At 46.4% G+C, this 19,944-nt stretch overlaps 1 protein-coding gene across 3 annotated transcripts in view; it reads right to left on the bottom strand.

The window, feature by feature from the left end:
* The window catches only part of PLS3 (plastin 3), a 66,820-nt gene extending 49,639 nt beyond the window's left edge, over nt 1-17,181 (bottom strand). The window contains exon 1 of one of the 3 annotated variants that reach the window (XM_080990362.1): nt 17,045-17,181. The gene's annotated coding sequence lies outside the window, so the exon portion shown is untranslated. Of the gene's footprint in view, nt 1-15,741; nt 15,763-17,044 lie in introns of those variants that run through there. The other 2 variants (XM_080990363.1, XM_080990365.1) reach the window with 2 other exon arrangements.
* Nucleotides 17,182-19,944: the final 2,763 nt, after the last annotated feature.

Raw genomic sequence — 19,944 nt, 5'->3', positions numbered from 1 at the left:
GGAAGGCCCTCCACTGGGAAGCCACTGCCAGTCAGAGTGCACAATGCTGGATTAGATGAGCAAATAGATGACCCATTACAAGACAGCTTCCCATGGAATACCTGAGTGGTGATTTCAACCCAGACTTGTCAGGGCCAATATTTTATCACATGGGGTTAGGCATGCTCTTCCCATGCACTCTTTTCATCTTACGTCTTCATTAACCTACCTCACAGGGTTTTCGTGGGGAAGGGGAGAACCTTGTTCACCACCTTGAGCTCCTTGGAGGAAAAAAGACAGGATATATATAAACAAAGGAGTGAAATACTGTGCAGAAGACTTCACCAACCGGGCAGACTTCACGTTTTGGATTACAACTCTCATCTGCCCCAGCCAGCACAGGGAGTTGTAGTCCAAAATGTCTGGAAGCCACAGAGTAGGCAAAGACTTTTGCAAAGCATCCCTACAGTGGGAAGACATTGAGTAGCACCCCTCCTTTCCACTGGTCGTTGGCACACACATCTCAAGATTACATTGGAAGAGCCGGGACAGGAGAAGTGCCAACCATGGCACCAAACAGAACGAAATAATATCTCCCAACCATAACTGAAAGAGGGGACATTCTAGCTGAAATCACAGGTGGGATTAAAGCCCCCAAACTTGTTGGTTCTCCCCACCAAAGCACCAAATTGGAAAACATCTAAGTGAAGAGTCACACACAGTCAACACATCTCAATAAGGGTTTGAAGAAGGAAAATGACCTGATGGCAGAAAGCCTCATTAAGTTGCTAAGCAGAAAGCAAATTACTATAATCATCTTGAGCAAGAGAACCATGGGCAGTAGCTATGCCTTTGGATGAGTCAGGACAGTTGCCACAGGAGGGCAACTATGCAACAAAGGAGGGAGTTGGGAAATGCATTAACAGACTCTTTCTGTAACAGGCTATGCAGAAGGCAGATTTTGTGCTCTTGCTTTGAGTGTTTACCTTTCTAAAGGCAGACAAGAGGCTACCTGCCTGAGCAGGTACCCACCACTTCCTTGCAGAAGTGTGTGTGTGTGTGTGTGTGTGTGTGTGTGTGTGTGTGCCTCTCTCTCTCTCTCTCCAAAGTAAGATCTCCCAAGCAAAGAAAAACAAGGTAGAAAAATAAACAGTTGACTCTTCCAGAGTGAGCTGGCATAGGAATGACCTTTGGAGCACTACAGTATACATTTGCAGGCTGTTTCCTTCCATTCTTATATCCAGTCACAACAGTGAAACCATATCAGAAATCATATCTCCCTTATCTTTGTAGGACAAACGATGTCTGCATCTCATGCAGGAAGAAGTTTATATTGCAAAAGTTGACCAAATGCAGTTCCCACATAACATGTTTGAAAGGGGGCATTTCCTGCTTTTCAATACATCCAGTAATTTTATTTTTTTAAACCTTAAGAGTGAAATTGACAAGTTTAGACAGTTCCATCAATCAAGTGAATGATCAGGGAGAAGGAAAGCAGCTGGGACTAGGAAATCAGAAACAGTAAAACAAAAGCCCAGTTCTCATAAACATAATATGAGGTGGAAAACCTCTGTCTGGTCTGGACTGCTTCACTCTGGAGCAAATATATATACTGCATGAGAGCTATTAGGGTGCTAAATCTATCCTCCTGACATGCTACTTTTTGACATCCAGAAATTCCCCTCTCCCAAAATATGGGAGCCAGCCTTCACCCTCAGTCTAAACTGGCAGGGTACAAAGAAGATCACCACCTCATTGGTCGGTCTCTGAGAAGCAGGTGATAAAAATGAACAGGTTTTTTATCCCTGTGGCCAGGCTTCCACTGAGACACATCCCACCTGTGGCACATGGGTAAAGACAGTAGTTCAGGGCTTGAGCACAGGTCCGACCCTTGGCATCTTCAGGTTAGAAAAGGATCAGGCGGCAGTAGATGTGAAAAGATCCCTCTGCCCAAAACTCTGGAGAGAAGCTGCCAGTCAGAGCAGACAACACTGGACTCAATGGACAAATGGTATAAACAAGTTCTTATTTCCTTAACCATTATTGCAGCATAAACTTTAATAATAAGAAGCCTACTTCTTTGGAAGCAGAGGCTAACACAGAATGTATGCATCAGTTTCTGAATATATGATGGGCAGGATTCCTGCGTTCCGGGGGGGTTGGACTAGATGACCCTCGGTGTCCCTTCCAGCTCTACAATTCTATGACTCTACATGCATGCGTGGAACTTTCTCATTGGATTTCCCACCACCACCAAGTATTCAGAGTAGCCTATTCTAAGAGGAAACGGTCTGAAACATTTCCAGTTCCTTTTCCTGAAACTGTTTATAAAATGATCCACTAGCCCCTTTTAAAGCTACTGTTTGTTTTGAACCTGGTTTTCTTCTCCTGGGTATCTCCCAGAAGGAAAGCAGTGAATTCCAAGAAGTGTCTCAGCATGGTTAAGAGACTCAGCCTCCAGAAGAGAGCACTAAACATAAATTATCAGTCTGAATAGTGAGGATTGCTGCTGCACTGCTGGATTTTATTCCAGATTTTTTTCCAAGAAAAAGAACAGAAGATTTCACTCTCTACTCATCATTTTGTCTCTGCTTGGGATCTGGATGTAAGTTCCAGTTTTTAACCCTCCCATCCTCTGGCAACTCAGGAACAAAATCAGGGTGCCTCTGAATGCCAGATGCTGAGGACACAGACAGAACAGGAGGATATGCCTTGCTTGCCAGCTTTCCAAAGTCATCTCTGGTTGACCACAGCTGGGGAAAGCATGCAGGACTACAGTCTATCCAAGATGGCTTTTCTGGGATGTTTTGGCCATTCAGCTTCCTGGTGAATCTAATGCAAAGTCCTTAGGACCCACCTTATCAATTCAGGGATCAGTTTGTTGGGGGTTAAACTTCCCATTTATACATGCTCTCTTCCAAAAATATAAAAAAGGAAAAATACATCAGAGCAGAGAACACCTGCTGATAACTAGCTGGCCAAAATTACCTGGAAGCTTGCAGAATGGCTTGGAAACAGCTAATGTTTAACATGGCTCCTTGAGTTACCTCAGTCTAGAAGCTCCAAATGTTCTTCAGGGTTTTTTTAAAAAAAGGTAAAATCCATGCTGCTCAGAATCCTCTGCAGATATGGCGGCACAGTGTAAATGGCTACTTACTTTATGGGGAAAGGGTTTTTTGGTTTTTTGCAATAACGCAAATCTGGGTGTGCCTCAGACTCTAGCAGAGGCCAAAATAACTATTATGTTCTCAGAAGACCAATGTCTGGCAACCTTTATTTATAGATCTACATCTTCTGTTATTTAGGGAAAGTGACCTCACTTCTTTGAGGTTTTTAAATATACAATAACATCTGCAGGATAATCCACTGGGAGGAAAATCCATTCGCCCTCTGTATTTGTTGGCTAAGGAAGGTGGGCAGTGCAGGAGTTGAGAATGAGCATGGTGGGTTGTTGTTTTTTCTTGGGATCCTGTACTTTCTTTTCAAACACCCACCCACACATATAGACACATGCCACTCCTCCAGAAGAGAAACAAAACAAAAAAAAATCTGCATTTAATTTTATTTAAAAGCAGGGCAAACAATGTTCCCATGCATTTATACAGGAGGCTTGCAAATAGTAACTCATCTGGTCTCCTGTGGACATCAGAGTGAGCCTAAACAAAACAGCTTCTATAAATTGTTTGATTCTTTTCTCGCTCTTTTTGCCCTCCCTTCCAAGCTACTGATATGCCCAGCTAATTCACATACTCAGACAGCAGAAAAGAGCACAGCTTCCTCATACTTGTATAAAGCCCCTGCCACACGTACCAGATTTTATATACTGCATCTCTGGGATGATGCTATTTCCTCTACTGAGCTCCAAACAGAAAGAGATTGAAAGCAAACTTACTTTCATCCACAATCCAATAGTACATAGTTCTGTGCATACAATACCTGGGTGCATTAACCACCTGGCATAATTAAGGAAAGAACTTGCATGCAAACAAGTCAGACAAACAAGCAGGTTCAATTTAGGGTTTGTGCTTAACTGAATACATGGCTTAGGAGTTCAGTATTCTGCCCACCGTGCAACATATTGAAGCTGCATGTCACAAATTAACCAGATCTGACAGGTGCACCTGCAGAGTCACATTTTCCATGTGTTGACAGGAGAAATCTGTACATAAGGTTTCTCTCAGAGGCAGCAGTCACAAATGCAAATGGAATCATCCTTGTTTACTCAAGAGTCTGATGTTTCTCCGTCCTGGAGAAATGAAACACAGGGACACCCAACAGCTGATGCTAAATGGACAGGGGAAGGGAAAACTACATCCGCTTAAGAAAAGCAATCCTGACATGTGGAAAGCTTAAATTGTCACTCCTACATTGCCGTGAGAAATCACCACCCCTTTTTATTGTTATTTTAAAATGTATTTCTTGCTTGATCCCAAAAGGCTTAGCACGATTCATGTGCACAATATATGAATTAATTTTGAAAACCAATCCCCCCACTGCTCCTGAGTTTCTTCAATACTGGATTGTTAACTGTGTGATTTTGTTTTATTTTGCATTTTGTTTTACTGCCATTTCTAAAATTATGACCTGCAGTTCTGTTCTTACATACTTCTTTATAACCAGTATACTAATGTTAAGTGCTATACCAGGGGCTCCCAAACTGTGGTCTGTGAGTTTCACTCAGGCAGTCCACCACATGTCTGCATTAAAAATTCATACTGATTTTTAATTGTATTTTGAATGATAGAACAGCAGGGTTGGAAGCAACCCAAATAGCCATCTACTCTAACCCCCTGCAACACAGAAATTGCAGGTAACAAATGCAGGAGTTGTAATCCAGTGGTGAATGCTCAGCTTGTAAGCCAAGATGCTGCCCCACCCCCTTACCTGTTGGTGGGGTCGATCAGCCCCACCCAGTTCACAAGCAGCAGGACCTCGCTGGTCAAGTATGTCCCGTGGAACATGCCAAACTTGCCCACGTGGCAGTAGTGCTGCTGGAAGAGGGCAGGAGGAAAGGAAGGCTGGGGGCAAAGGGCAGCAAAGGCTTTACCACGCAGGGTGCCGAAGCCCCCAGAACAAGACATTTCTCTCCCAACCTCACCCCCCCAAAAAAATCTTTTATTTCTTCTATCGTGTTTTATTGCATTACCATCTGAATTCTGTGGAATCATTTGGCATCTAGCAAAACATGCTGCAATTGGCAGAACAGGGAGAAAAGTGGTTCACCATGACCATCAGCAATCTTCAAGTGGTAAAGGTCGAGGATTCAACCCAGGAAGGGCAGAGAATGGGAAGAGCCCATGCCTGAAACCCTGGAAAGCCACTGCCAGTAGACAAGCCAATGGTCTGAACATGGTACACAGCAGCTTCCTCTGCTCCAATGACCTCACTATCCACACATAAGAAAGCGAGGAAGGCTATCAGGAAGCCAGGTCACCAGACAGCAATGCTCATGACTGAGACACAGCAAGTGACACATGGGATTTAATCCATTTAAAGCAATTCCTGGTTATGCAAATGTGCCTTGAACAGGGGAAGTTCCTGGAGGACTGCGCCCAGCAGCTATGAGTAAGCTTTTCAAAAAGCCCATAAAAGCAATTGGCCCACCAGAATTCTCACTGGCTACATCCCAGACCAACTCATTTTTAAAAAGTATTCAGCAGCAGCACCTGAACGGTGTGCAAACCTTCAACAAGACAGGAACCCACAGCAAGTTGTTGCAGAGTTCTCCATTCCTGGACATTTTTCGTCTTAAGCATGTTAGGTGGAATGATTCCTGTTCTGACAGCTGAATTACTCCTGTGAAGCACATTCAAATGAAGCCTGACTCCACAGAGACAAGTAAGCACTAGGCCTGGGCGATGTATTGATACATCTTCCAGGATCAGATGGAGGGCCAGATCGTGATAGCGTTTGACCCAGATATTGCAGGTATCTCGCTTGCCAGTCAGCTGGCACCTTGACTTGCTTCTCCAGCCAAGCGGGCAGATTGCCTACTTCCTCCTGCTCTGCCTGGTGCCTCGTGGGGCCAGTGCCCCTTCTTCCTCCCTCCGCATGCTGGCAGCAGCAGGGGTGGTAGCAGTTTCACCCTGGTGCCTCGCAGGACGAGGACCAGTGCTTCTTCCTTTTCAACATCATCATGATGCTCAGCTGGTGATACATCACAACGTTGAGAACCTAGTATCGCCCATCCCTAGTTAGAATGTAAGAGTAGCCCTGCTGAATCAGACCAAAGGCCCCTCTACTGGCCAAGCAGATGTCCTTTATGGGAAGCCTGCAAGCAGGACCAGAGCACCAGAGCCCTCTCCCCTCTTGTGGTTTCCAGAAACTGGTATTGGGAATCATGTTACCTCGAACCATGGAGACAGAGCATGGCCATCGTGGCCAGAAGCCACTGATTCAGCTTTCACTTCTCAAGGATGTGAAGGCTACAGGTAAAGTGAAACAAGACTACTCTACCTGCATAAAATACTCATTCGCAGGCTCAGTGGATAGGGGCCTTTACATCTTTTTAAGTCTGCCGTCTCCAATGTTCCTGGAGTTCTGCAGCATTCCGAGTTACTAATTCAGAGCCTCATGTCTTCCAGATTAATCATTTGCAAACACTATTGCAGAGATGGTGTAGAAAGAATGCAAGCTAGCATATGCTGCTGGGTAGCGTGTGTTGCGGGTTCTTGACACATGTATATCACAAAGCAGCTGTCTGCAACATTTGCTGAGGGGAGGGGAAAGAAGATAACTTCTGGGACCATTTGCTCGAAAGGGACGGGTGAGAAGAGAACTCCTCATGTAGAGTTAAGCCAGGGAGCTAGCTCACCCTGTGGAGCTGAGGATTTATGAAACATATGGGCAGACAACTGCTGCGCATACTGAGCATCATCCCGCAATGTGTGCTAAGGATTTCAGAGCTGGGCAAAAGTTACATCTGAACAGGTGCCCCTCACCCTTCCAAGACCCACTGAGCAAAGCAGTTCTCAGAAGATTCATCTATTACATCTGTTCACCCTGCTTCAGTGTTAGGTACTCTGGTATATAATCTAATTGCCAAACAGTACAGTTGCGACAATGGAATGCGCAGGTGCTTTTCTGCAGTGGGGTATTATTATTATTATTATTATTGCTCATCTCACTTCTATGCCACTTTATATTTTGAAGAACAAATCTCAAAGTGGTTTGCAGCACATTTAAACATCAAATAAAACAATCTAGTACAGTGGTACCTCAGGTTACATATGCTTCAGGTTACAGACTCCGCTAACCCAGAAATAGTAGCTCGGGTTAAAAACTTTGCTTTAGGATGAGAACAGAAATCATGCTCTGGCGGCACAGTGGCAGCGGCAGCCCCCATTAGCTAAAGTGGTGCTTCAGGTTAAGAACAGTTTCAGGTTAAGAATGGACCTCCGGAATTAATTAAGTACGTAACCAGAGGTACCACTGTATAAAACAAACTCAAGCTCGAAGGAAAATATTTCAGATCCTTCTCTAAGTGGCATTTGGCTTTCCCAGTCACCATCCTGGCATCCAGAGAGCTCCATGTTGTCACAACTGGACTGCACCAGTTGCAGAACGGCTATTTTCTAACACTGCCCTGGAGATCCCACTGAAATGAACATACAGTGGTACCTTGGGTTACATACGCTTCAGGTTACATACACTTCAGGTTACAGGCTCCACTTACCCAGAAATAGTGCTTCAGCTTAAGAACTTTGCTTCAGGATGAGAACAGAAATTGTGCTCCAGTGGCGCGGCAGCAGCAGGAGTGGTGCTTTAGGTTAAGAACAGTTTCAGGTTAAGTACGGACCTCCGGAACGAATTAAGTACTTAACCCGAGGTACCACTGTACATTGGAAAGAAAGCAGAAAACTGCAAGCTGCAACATTGTGAGAATTGCTTATTTTCCTTTAAGAACTGGTGCTTGGGGTTGCTTGCCAACCTTTCTCTCCCCATCCCTTTTCCCTTTTGTGCCACGTCTTTTGCCATGGTCAATAACATGCACCCTTAAGATGCCCTCCTTGATATTTGAAGGGCCGCCTCCCCTCTGTGAAATTAGGCTTCGAAGAAGCATTATATCATACTCAACAAAACTGGCCACGATTTGTTGACAGCTTTGTAAATGCGTCCATCTGCCCAAAGGGACTCTTCTACGAAAAAAGGCTGTTTTATTTTAATTTGCTGCTGTATGAACAGTTTTGGCAGATGAGCAGGGTTAAAAAATGCTCTAAATAAATAAATAAGAGGCTTTGGTGCCAATTAATTGGCTGAATTTGCACTACAACCTCGCAGTGACATTATAGCCTCACAACAACCCTTTGAAGCTGGTCAAGCCAAGTTACTGCCTTTCCCCAAAGCTTGTGAGCTTTAAAGTTTGGGGCAGCAGGGGCGGTGGTAGGATTTGAACCAACATTCCTGTTAACACTACAGTATAGTCATTCTTGTGTGGCCTGAAGTTCCAGATTCTTTATACAGCTGTTTGCAATGTGAACACTCACACAAACACACATGTGCAAACGCAGACACAGAGCTTCTGGAAGCTGCCACAGTAGCAGACAGATCCTTTCAGAGGCGACAGGAAGGGAGGTTGAAAGAAATGTAGCATAACCCCCTTTCATATGAGCACCTCGGCTCCTGTAAAGGAAATTAAATGCTCAGTTGAATCAACAGCCAAAATGCAGCAAAATGAAAACTCTGCACTTCCTGCACCTTGGCTTACAGCTACATTCACAATTCCAGAGAGAGGGAGCGAGGGAGAAGGAGAAGTGGGGGGGGGGGAGGACCGGGAGGTTCTACAGTTCTGCAACTCTAGCGCCCAACTTACCCCAGGTGCAAATGAGGTCACATCCACACCAAACATTTAAAACACATGGCTTTCCCCAAAGAATCCTGGGACCTGTAATTTGTTGGAAACTGTGGCTCTGTGGGGGTAAACTCAAGTTCCCGGCCATATGCTCTAAAATATATGGTGTGGGTCTGAGCAGAGAACACAAAATTTTTGCAAGGGGGTATTTCACGTTGAAGTCAGGTGGTTGTGTCCTCCAAAGTGAAGTCAGTGGCCCTTTTAAAGCCCGCACATTGACAGATAACTGACTAATGGGACAATTTGACTCTTCTTTATAATTACAAGTTTTCCATAGGCTCTCTTAAAAACACCGAGAAGACAGGAAAATGTTTTCAGCCTTAGCTGCATTTTACAGTATCCTCTGATATTCCACATCTGATTTTTGTCAATAAGGAATGAGGAACTGCATAGGACCACTATTTTTTGCCACAAGGACCATCTCTCCCAATATTAACTGTCCCAGACTCTGTTCATCATCTGAGGGCCTTCTTCATGTGCCTCCTCGTGAGCTCCAGAGAGTGGCAGCATGAGAATGGGCCTTCTCTGTGGTGGCTCCCCATTTGTGGGATGCTCTCCCCAGGGAAGTTTGCCTGGCATCTTTATTATATATATTTTAGGTGCCAGGCAAAAACATTCCTCTTCAGCCATGCCTTGGGCTTATTAATATTCTACAGCCTTTCAAATATGTCTGTGGGAAGTGGGGGTTATTGTTTTGCTGTTTTGCTTTTAATTATTTACTTGCTTTTATTCTCTGCTTTATTCTGTCAACCACCATGAGATCTTACGACAAAGGGTGGTATATAAATCTAATAAATAAATAAAAACTACCTGAGATGGTATATTTCAAAGGCTATGTTCGGCTCCCAGTCTTCATACATGGGACTCCCACGCAGCCTGCCTGCCCTCCAACCCATACTTCAGTTACGAATCACTGGTTATCTGAACTTTAAAGAAGCATCCCACTTTAAACAGCCATGGCTTTTCCCCACCCAAAGAATCCTGGGAGTTGTAGTTTATTAAGTGTGCTGAGAGTTGTTAGGAGACTCCTATTCCCCTCACAAAGCTACAATTCCTTGAGTTCCCTGGGAAAAAGGATTGATCATTAAAATTATCTGGAAACTGTAGCTCTGCGAGAGGAATAGGGGCCTCCTAGTAACTCTCAGCACCCTCAATGAACTACAGCTCCCAGAATTCTTTGTGATACTGCTTTAATGGTATAGTGCAGAGGGGGCTATAGAACTGCTGTAGGAATCTTACAAGCATCCTTGGAATTATGCACATCGTTCGCTATGCACAATCATTCCTAAACCAACGCTTCAATGCAGTAATGGCTCCTCCATCTGTTAATAGCAAAGCAGTATCGGGCGGAATCCTGTCAGCGTTCATTTGCAAGTTTAATTTATACATGAGAATGGAGAACAAGATTTCAGCCTCCAGACTTAATCTAAAAGCTTTGTTACAAGTAGCAGCATCCCTGGCTCCCTTCTAAAAGATCCATCTGAGATCCAAAAGTCCCATGCTGTACCGACTAAGCCTCTCCACTGAGTGAATGGAGTAATCCCCTGAGCACAGAGAGGAAACCGGTTATGTCTTGACATACAGAGAGCTATAGAAGCCCCAAGATCAGGGATAGAGGAATCTTTGGCCCTCCAGATGTTACTGGACTCCAACACCCAGCTGCCTCAGACAGTATGTCCAATGGACTCAAGGATTATTGGAACTGTAATCCCAACATCTGAAGAGCCACACGTTCCACATCCTTGCCCACGATTATAGGCTTGAGTTTCTCTGATGTTGTTTTCCTTGAGGCAAAGTCTCTGTACTTAAACTTTTAAGTTTCTCTGCACTGAATTCTCTGCAGTCCTAATATCTATGGTGACCTTTGCTTTTATACTGACAATTCTCTCAGTGTGTTATTTCAAATGTGATTCTTGCCTCCAAAATGTTAAAAACCTGTGACATCTGTTGCACTTCATAGCCTTTATCTGCAGAAAAGAGGAAGAAAAGCCCACAAAAAAACAACAGGAAGCCGAGTTTGGGTTGCACATCCACATTCCACTGGGATTATGCAAGATATAACAGCAACTTGATCTTGTAATTCAGTGGTGTTTGCTTGGGGATATATAAATAATACTCTGGGGTTGGGGAGAGTAAAGAATGAAAGTTCTAAAACACAGGTAGCAAATTTCCCAGAGGACTTTTCAACCTGCTGTAAAGAATGCTTAATTTCATATTTCAATGTTTTGATATACAACCCCATCAGCTCAATACCCGAAACGAACTAGTTTTTATCTTCATCACAAGCTCAGCATCTAACCTTAAGCGTATAATGTCTCTGAAACTGTGCCAGTTTTGGCATTTGACAGGAAAGCCAGAGATGCTTTCAATGCCTTCTTAAAACTGGGGGACGGGGTGGAGAGATAGAGACGCCAGTCTGAGAAATTGTCTAGCGCACAGATCTGTCTTTGCTAATAGAACAGTCATCTTGGAGCTAGGGTGTGGCTGCACATTCTCTCCAATAAAAAAGCACTACTACCGTTCTCAAAAGATAATAATGAATCAATGATGCTTCTGAGCCGCTAAGTGAAAATCAGAAGGGTCACCACCACATGGATGCCCAGGAGTGCTTCCCTTTGCAGCAGTAAAGGCTCAACAAAGCAAGTGTCTATTGGAGTCACTGCCCCAGGGATCCCTGAGCAGCCAGACTCATTGCAAGCCAATTCATCTTAATGAATCAGCCCATTCAGAGAAGACTTTATCTGGCAGAAGTGCAGTTATCTCCAAATGAGGGGCCCCATGGCAGGAGCAGAAACCCCCAGTTTGAGGAAGAAGTTGAGACAAAGCATGCTGGGGTGAGGGCTTCTCAATTTTTTTTTTTTAAAGACTGCTTTAGTTTAATAAGAGCCACATGTGCTTTGAGAGGAAAGGGATGCAAGGAGGCTTCCCGGGATGTGCATCTTCATTGCAGCCAGGCTTCAGCCTGGAGGCTAAATCTTCCTTTCCTCTCCTCCTGCTGTGTCAGCTCAGTGGGAGGTTATTTGTCAGAGTGAATATACACCCCCTCCTCCAATTACTGGTGGCGAAGGCTTGGGGGGCATCTTTCGGTTATGCCACAAACTGTCCCCCAGCAACCCCCCAAAAAGGCTGATGAGGTGTGTGGTGCCTTCCAGCAAGGAATGTGGATATCGGGGCAAAGGTGTGATAGTAAAATAGGACCCTGTGAAGGAATGGAGGGGGGGGAAAGGAGGGGGAAAGAGCAACAAAGAAAATCAAGTTGAGGTTCGTGCAAAAGAAGAAGTTTTCCTCCCCCACTCACAGCATTAGGACTTTTGGACATCCCATGAAGATGAATGTTGGAGGATTCAGGACAGGTGAAAGGAAGTCCTTCTCCATGCAGTGCGTGGCAGAACTGTGGAACTCCCTCCCACAGGAAGCAGTGAGGGCCACCAACTTGGGGGGCTTTAAAAGGGGATTTAAATAAATTCACGGAGGAGAAGGCTATTAATGGCTACTTGCTTAGTGGCTTTGTTCTCCCTCCGCCGTGGTTTGAACTGCTGTTGCGCTGAGGTCCTCCATGTTTGCTTTCCATAGGGATCTGGCTGGCCACTATGAGAACAGGATGCTGGACTAGTCTGGATGGATCCAGCAAGACATTTATGTTCTAATGGATTTGCTATATACAAAAAAAAAAGGCAATAAAGATTTGACTTTACAAAAAACTGTTATAGTCGCAAGTATTAACACAAAAGGTTTGATGCATCCCTAGCGGAAGAGGGGAGGCATGATGTTAAAAGAGAGGTGGCAGCAGTTTCATGTCCACACTCTTGCAGGGGCAGAGGCAGCACTTTTGGAGTTGCAGGGGAGGCAAGGAAGGAGGGGGGCAAGAAGGTAGACAGAGGGTATTTCAGGTTTATGGTACAGCAACCACTAAGTCATATTGCACCACAAGTACCAGAGTTGTTTGTGTTATCTGCATGCCACCTTTTGCCCTGACCGGAATGCAAGAAGGTTTACACCAATTAATTAATTAATTAATTAGAACTTACTAGTTAAAAAAAACTAATCTATTAAAATCCTGATAATAAAAACAGCACGGCACTGTTAAAAGCCCTTTCCTTTTTTAAAAAAAATGCAGTCAGTTCCCAAGAGCCTGACAGAATGAAACAGGCTTTACCTGTCAGCAGAAGGACAACAAGGAGGGAGCCAGTCTAGCTTCTCTAGAAAGGGAGTTGCGAAGTCTGGGAGCAGCCACCAAGAAGGCCCTCTCTCACGTCCTTGCCAAGTGGGTCTCTGAGGGTGGTGGGACTGAGAGATGGTTCTTCCCTGAAGATCCCAGAGCCTGGGCAGGTTTGTATGGGAGAAAATGGTCCTTCAAACAGCCAGCACCTAAGAGATATATGGCTTTATAGGTATTAACCAGCAGTTAGAATTGCATTTGGAAACAGGCTGGGAGGCGGTGGATCTGCTGTAACAAGGGAGTAGTATAAGCTCCCAGTCACCAATTTGGCAGCAGCTGTTTGAGCCGGCTGGAGTTTCTAAGCTCTTTTCCAAAGGCAGCCCCATGCAGAGTCCATTACAGTAATCCAAACTGGATGCAAGGAAGGCGTGTGCCACTGTGTCAAGAGTTTTTGCAAACGCTGCCAAGTTCTTTTGTCAGTGACTTGCTCCCAATAATACAAACAGCCTTTTAAAAAGAAGATGACCAGCAAACCAAACTTGAGAATCCAGATTAAATGTCTCAATCAGCATTGGTCACATCTGTTGTGACCAACACATTCAAGGCATTGTTACACCACTTTAACAGTTACAAGACTTCCTCCAACTCTCTCGGGAACTGTAGCGTGTTAATGGTGCTAAGCATAGATAGCTGCATAAGGGGTCTCCTAACAACTCTTGGCGCCCCTCAACGTACTACAGTTCTCAGGATTATTTCGGGAGCAGCCATGACTGTTAGTGGAATAAATGGTGTTTCTGTGTGCTCTGGCACTTGTCATGATGTCCTGTTGCACCAGAAGCAGTTTAGTCCTGCTGGCCAAATGACCCAGAAAGCTGTCTGCGGACAAACACCAGCTTCTTCAGCCTGAAGCGATATGAGTGCCACAACCCCATAGTCGCCTTTAACTGGACTTAACTGTCCAGTGGTCCTTTACCTTTTACCTAAAGTGAAATATGAGATTTTTTAAAGGTATGCTGTGGATGAGACCATTATCACAAAGAACTCAGGCGTGATGCTGAAATTAGTTCCTTAATACCACAGAAATTCAAAACACAACACAATTAGAAAACTTGTTTGTTTGTTTCTAAAGTGAAGTCTTATATGTCCCTGAGCCCCAAAGCAAGTTTCTGTGTGCCTCCATGGCCTGCCCCCTTTGAAATCCACAACATCCCCCCCCCAACCCAGTTCACAACAGTCATAAATGTGTGCTAACCTCAGATAACAACAGCAACGAACTTGGGGTGACACCAACAAATTAGAAACTTCAGCATAGTAAGGCTACACCTGTTTTCACACCACATTTGAGGCACATTATTTCCCCAACAGAATCCTGTGAACTGTAGGTGGTTTTTCTTTTAAGATAAAGGTAAAGGGACCCCTGACCGTTAGGTCCAGTCGTGACCGACTCTGGGGTTGCGGCGCTCATCTCGCTTTATTGGCCGAGGGAGCCGGCGTACAGCTTCCAGGTCATGTGGCCAGCATGACTAAGCTGCTTCTGGCGAACCAGAGCAACGCACGGAAACGCCGTTTACCTTCCCGCCGGAGCGCTACCTATTTATCTACTTGCACTTTGACGTGCTTTTGAACTGCTAGGTTGGCAGGAGCAGGGACCGAGCAACGGGAGCTCACCCTGTCACGGGGATTCGAACCGCCGACCTTCCGATCGGCAAGTCCTAGGCTCTGTGGTTTCACCCACAGCGCCACCTGCGTATCGGCAAGCACTAGGCTCTGTGATTTAACCCACAGCGCCACCCGCGTCCCTGGTTTTTCTTTTAAAGGCTGCTGCAAAATGCAGTTCCACAATGGTTAAATTGCAGTTCCCAGGATCGGGGGGAGGGGAAGTTTGCATCAAATATGCTTTCAGTCTATGGTGTGTACATGGCCAAAGCATGGAACAAGGCGTGTTGAAAATACCTGATGTCCACTTGAGGATTACAGCAACACGTGTTTTGATGCCAAGGCACACATGAGGGCAGGGCTTTCCCGTCAGAAATGATAGGTAAGTCAAGTCAAGAGAAAGTACATCCATTTCTCTGGGGGACATACCTGCCTATTCGCGAGTGGGGGCCTTTGATCAAGTGTGGCACATGAAGGGAAGCGAAGGGGAGATCCCAAGAATCAAACCAGGCATTTGAAACTTAAAGGGTGCTCTGGCTGAAACTGAAGAAGGGAAGAGGAAGGTGAGGAGGCTCCTGACAGACACTCTGCCTCTCTCTGCACAGCCTGGAAATGGAGCAGCTGCAAAGTGCATTGCAATACTCTTCCCCATTCAGCACTTCCCCCAGGGAATATGGAGCCACTTGCAAGTTGAGATGGGGGGAGAAGCAGAAGAAAGGCGAGTTTTGGAATGTGTCTCTCACACACAAAAATTGGTGAACATAGGAAAAGTCAATGAGTCACGCAGCTCAGTCCAGTTAGTCACTGGGACATGTGAAAGGTCTGCAATTCACTCAAAAAGGTCTGCAGCTCACACCCACCCCCTTGAATGGCAGCAGGCAGAAGGCCACATGCAGCCAGGCAGTTTAGCGTGCCCACGTGCAAACTGTTGCCAGCTGCTTTTATGTCCGTTGAACAGAGGGCCCCAAAATTAACCTTACAGCCAGCATTTGCCCTGTGCACTACATTTCTCAGTGGTAGAACCAAGCAGGTTGGAAAGGCAGAGGCACCACCTGCCTATGGCTGGAAGCAGGGCAGCTTGTAACTTTCCACTCACCTGAGAATCAGCAGCAAGCGAATCAGAAGCAAGAGTCCAGTGTGCTAAGCTATGTGATGCTACAAGAGGCTCTCTCTCCCACTCCCTCTCTGTCTAGTGTAGCCTCCACTGGGCTGCTGTAAGAGTGAGATGAGTAGCCACCCATGCAGGTCTTGCAAAGGGTGGGGCCAAGGAGCCAGCTGCAGAAGAAAGGGGGAGGGCAAGAGCAGGCGCGCTCACATCTGCACCAGTTCTTTAAAGCACATTCTTCCACCTCCCCCAAAGAACCTGCAATGCTAAGAGCTCTGTCTGGTAGCCTGTCATGGCTAGTGGAAATGTGTGCTGTGGGAGTGCCCATAAAGAACAGCAGATAACCTGGGGGGAAATGAGGGGCGGGGGCGAGTGAGCTCCTCTCCCAACACACTTCATGCTGCTTCACATGCACTTAGTACTGAACGTGCAACCCACATGGAAGTGGTCAGGAGCAATGAGCAACAACGCCCCCCCCCCCCCTTTTCTCAAGCACGTGCGACAAGTTTTGTAGTCTGAAAGGCCCTTTTGGAAAGGGACGTACAGACACTCCCGGCATGTTCCCAGATCCCTTGCAAGCGGCAGTCTTGCAGAGGAAACGCGTTAGGACACAGGAAGCGCCGACTTGGTCTACGGGCCCATCTGGTCAAAGTATCCAGAGGTAGACTGCCCCTGAACATGGAAGCCCCGCGCAGCCACCGAAAATAATTGCCGGCGCCTGACCAACCACCCGCTTCCGGCACTAATTTCTCTTACACCCACGTGCCCTTTCAAAGCCATCGAGCTTAGAGGCCCCGTTGCATATTGCAGCAGTCCTGGTCAGTCCGTCTCTCTCTCTCTCTCACTGAGGAGCATTTTTCCCTTCTGGGGAAAGCATGACCGCCGCCGCCCCAACCCACCCAAGGATCAAGAGTGCTTTGGCGGCATTACCTTGGAGAATTTCTCTTTGGAGCAAGCGCGCTTGGCGCCCCAAGCCCCCTGCCCTGCAGCAGCCCCCTGGAAGAGTCCGGAGAGCACCCCACCCCCGCCTACAGCAGGCCATCCTCCCAGCTGGCCTCGCTCTTGCTGCCCAGCCCGGCCTCCTGGCCAGTGGCCCGAAGGAAGCAGGGCGGGCGAAGCCCCCACAAGCTGAGGCAGGCGCCACTAATAAAGGCACGTGCGCTTCGCTTGCGGGAGGTGGGGCGGAAAGGCTCCCCAAGTTCTGCCAGAAGCGGCCGGCGGGAAAGTTGCGGCGCCAAAGGAGCCCCCGAGCGCGACCCCACCCCCGGCCTCGCTCGCTCGCGGGGACACTCACAGTTGTGCGTTACGCTCTCCGACTGCCTCTCTCGCTCGCGCTCTGCTCTCCGACTGGCACCGCGGGCGCTTCCCAGCTCCCTAGACACCTCCCCAGCCCAGGAGCATCGCTCGGCCCTCCCGCTCCCCCACCCGCTCTTCAAGCGCCGAGGTCCGCCCCTCAGCCGAGGAAGGATTGGGCCGAGCGCCCGCGCATCAAGGCCGATCCGGGAGGCGATTCGGTGGCAAGGAATGTCTGTTACTCTCCAGAGGCGGGGATTGGAGGGAGGCTTGCCCGCCCAGGTAGAATTGGTGGTTGCTCAACTCTTAGCGGTGACTCCGAAGCTGAGGGAGCCGAGCCCGGATGAGTTAGTTTCACGGACTGACCCCTTGGGAATCATCAGGCGCTGCAAACAATATATGCTAAATGCAATTGCATGTTAAAATGAGGCATGATTTTAAAATTAAACACACTTTAAGTATTTCTGTCACAAGGAAGTTTTCCCTGCATGTCTCCTGTATCTATGTTCTCATGCATATGGAGATCATGTGAGTGTGCATATTTGCCGTTTGCAGCTGTTTATAGGGGTCTGTGTGGCGTGTGAAACAAACATGGGATATGTGTGCATGAGATGCACATGACTGCTAAACTGGATTTTTTATTTAATCCCACTGCACATGGGATGTCAGCACTATGGGCTTTTCTGGGGTAGTACAGGGCCTTTTACAGTCTGGCCTGAAAGAACAGAACCAACAGCAGCTCGCTGTGACTTGTTTGCAAAGCATTTTGAGGACAAAGTCATTTGCATCCCCCTGGAACTTGACCCTGCTGTTACAGCAGATGAATCTCAAGGGCGTCCAGAGCACAGGACTAGTTATGTTGGATGAGTTTCCTTTAGTAAGGCTCAAGGATGTGGACAAGGTGCTCGGATCAGTCAGGGCGACCACTTGTACCCTGGAAACTACATTCCATAACCTCTCCCACACTGCCATTTCAATATTATATTATAACATAACACCAAACAAAACAAAAGGTTGGTACCAAAGCAAGGTAGAAGCATGACGTCTTGAATTGAGGCAATTCTATTACAGCAGGCAGGTTTCATATGGCATAGACCTGCCCATACACATAGGGTTCAGAAACTAAACTGGAAGCAAAGAATGCTTTGGTATGACATTGGACCAGCAGAGCTGGGACACCCATGAGGCAAGGTGAAGCAGCCACCTCAGGCAGTTCCCCCACAGGTGCCCTGCCTGCCACACCACAGAGTGGAACAGCATTGTTTGTTGGTCTCCCCTGTCTTGCAGAACTATCAGTAGTTTGTGGGTTAAAGCTTTAGGTTTATGCAATTAGATTAGATGAGTGGGGAGTGCCTGGTGTTGCCTGGGGAATCTGTAGAAACCAAAAAATATTGCGATTTTCAAATGGCCAGTGCAATTTGTGAGTTTGGGCCCATCATGCTGAAAGCATGAAGTCATGCCAAGGTCTCATTTTGGTTCACCATTTTGAACCAAATGGCACCTGGCACCCTAATGTCAATGGAGACTACCACCCCCACTTTGGGAACCTTCATAACAAGTTTTGTGATTATACCTTGGGAGGCAGCCAAACCTATGCCACAAAATGGGCAAAGTCACACCAAAGTGATGTTTTGGTACACCATCTTGATTCAAAATGGTGCCTGGCACCCAAATGGCAAACAAAGACCGCTACCACCACCTCAGGGACCCTCATGGCAAGTTTGGTGACAATATCTCAAGAGGCGTCCAAACCCATAAGGAACAGAGGGACAGGCAGACAGACAGACAATCCATTTTCCAAAATATAGAATAGATTAAAGCACACTCCCCTTCATGGATCACTGCCTTGCCGTGGCAAAGGGGCTTGAATAACTCAGAGAAGCTATGAACTATGCCGAGCAGGACACCCAAGATGAACAGGTCATAGTGGAGAGTTTTGACCAAACGTGATCCACCTGGAGGAGGAACCGGCAAGCCACTCCAGTATCCCTGCCAAGAAAACTCCATGGACAAAGACAACAGGCATATAAAAGTTATGACGCTGGAAGATGAGCCCCACAGGTCGGAAGGCGTCCAACATGCTACTGGGGAAGAGCTGAGGGCAAGTACAAGTAGATCCAGAGCTGATGAAGCGGCTGGGCCAAAGCCAAAAGGACGCTCAGTTGCGGATATGCCTGGAAGCGAAAGGAAAGTCCAATGCTGTAAAGAAAAATATTGCATAGGAACCTGGAATGTAAGAACCATGAACCTGGGTAAATTGGATGTGGTCAAAAATGAGATGGCAAGAATAAATATTGACATCCTGGGCATCAGTGAACTAAAATGGACGGGAATGGGTGAATTCAGTTCGGATGACCATCACATCTACTACTGTGGGCAAGAAACCCATAAAAGAAATGGAGTGGCCCTCATAGTCAACAAAAGAGTGGCGAAAGCTGTACTGGGATGCAATCTCAAAAATGATAGAATGATCTCGATACGAATCCAAGGCAGACCTTTTAACATCACAGTAATCCAAGTTTATGCACCAACTACTGGTGCTGAAGAAACTGAATTTGACCAATTGTATGAAGACTTACAACACCTTATAGAAGTGACACCAAAGAAGGATGTTCTTCTCGTTATAGGGGATTGGAATGCTAAAGTAGGGAGTCAAGAGATAAAAGAAACAACTGGCAAGTTTGGCCTTGGAGATCAAAACGAAGCAGGGCAAAGGCTAATACAGTTCTGTCAAGAGAACAAGCTGGTCATCACAAACACTCTTTTCCAACAACACAAGAGACGACTCTACACATGGACATCACCAGATGGGCAGCATCGAAATCAGATTGATTATATTCTCTGCAGCCAAAGATGGAGAAGCTCTATACAGTCAGCAAAAACAAGACCTGGAGCTGACTG

Source organism: Podarcis pityusensis (assembly GCF_964106645.2).
Source record: "Podarcis pityusensis genome assembly, chromosome: Z".
Classification (NCBI taxonomy): domain Eukaryota; kingdom Metazoa; phylum Chordata; class Lepidosauria; order Squamata; family Lacertidae; genus Podarcis; species Podarcis pityusensis.
Note: the sequence above shows the minus strand (reverse complement) of the source record. Positions and strands in the feature narration are given on the sequence as shown.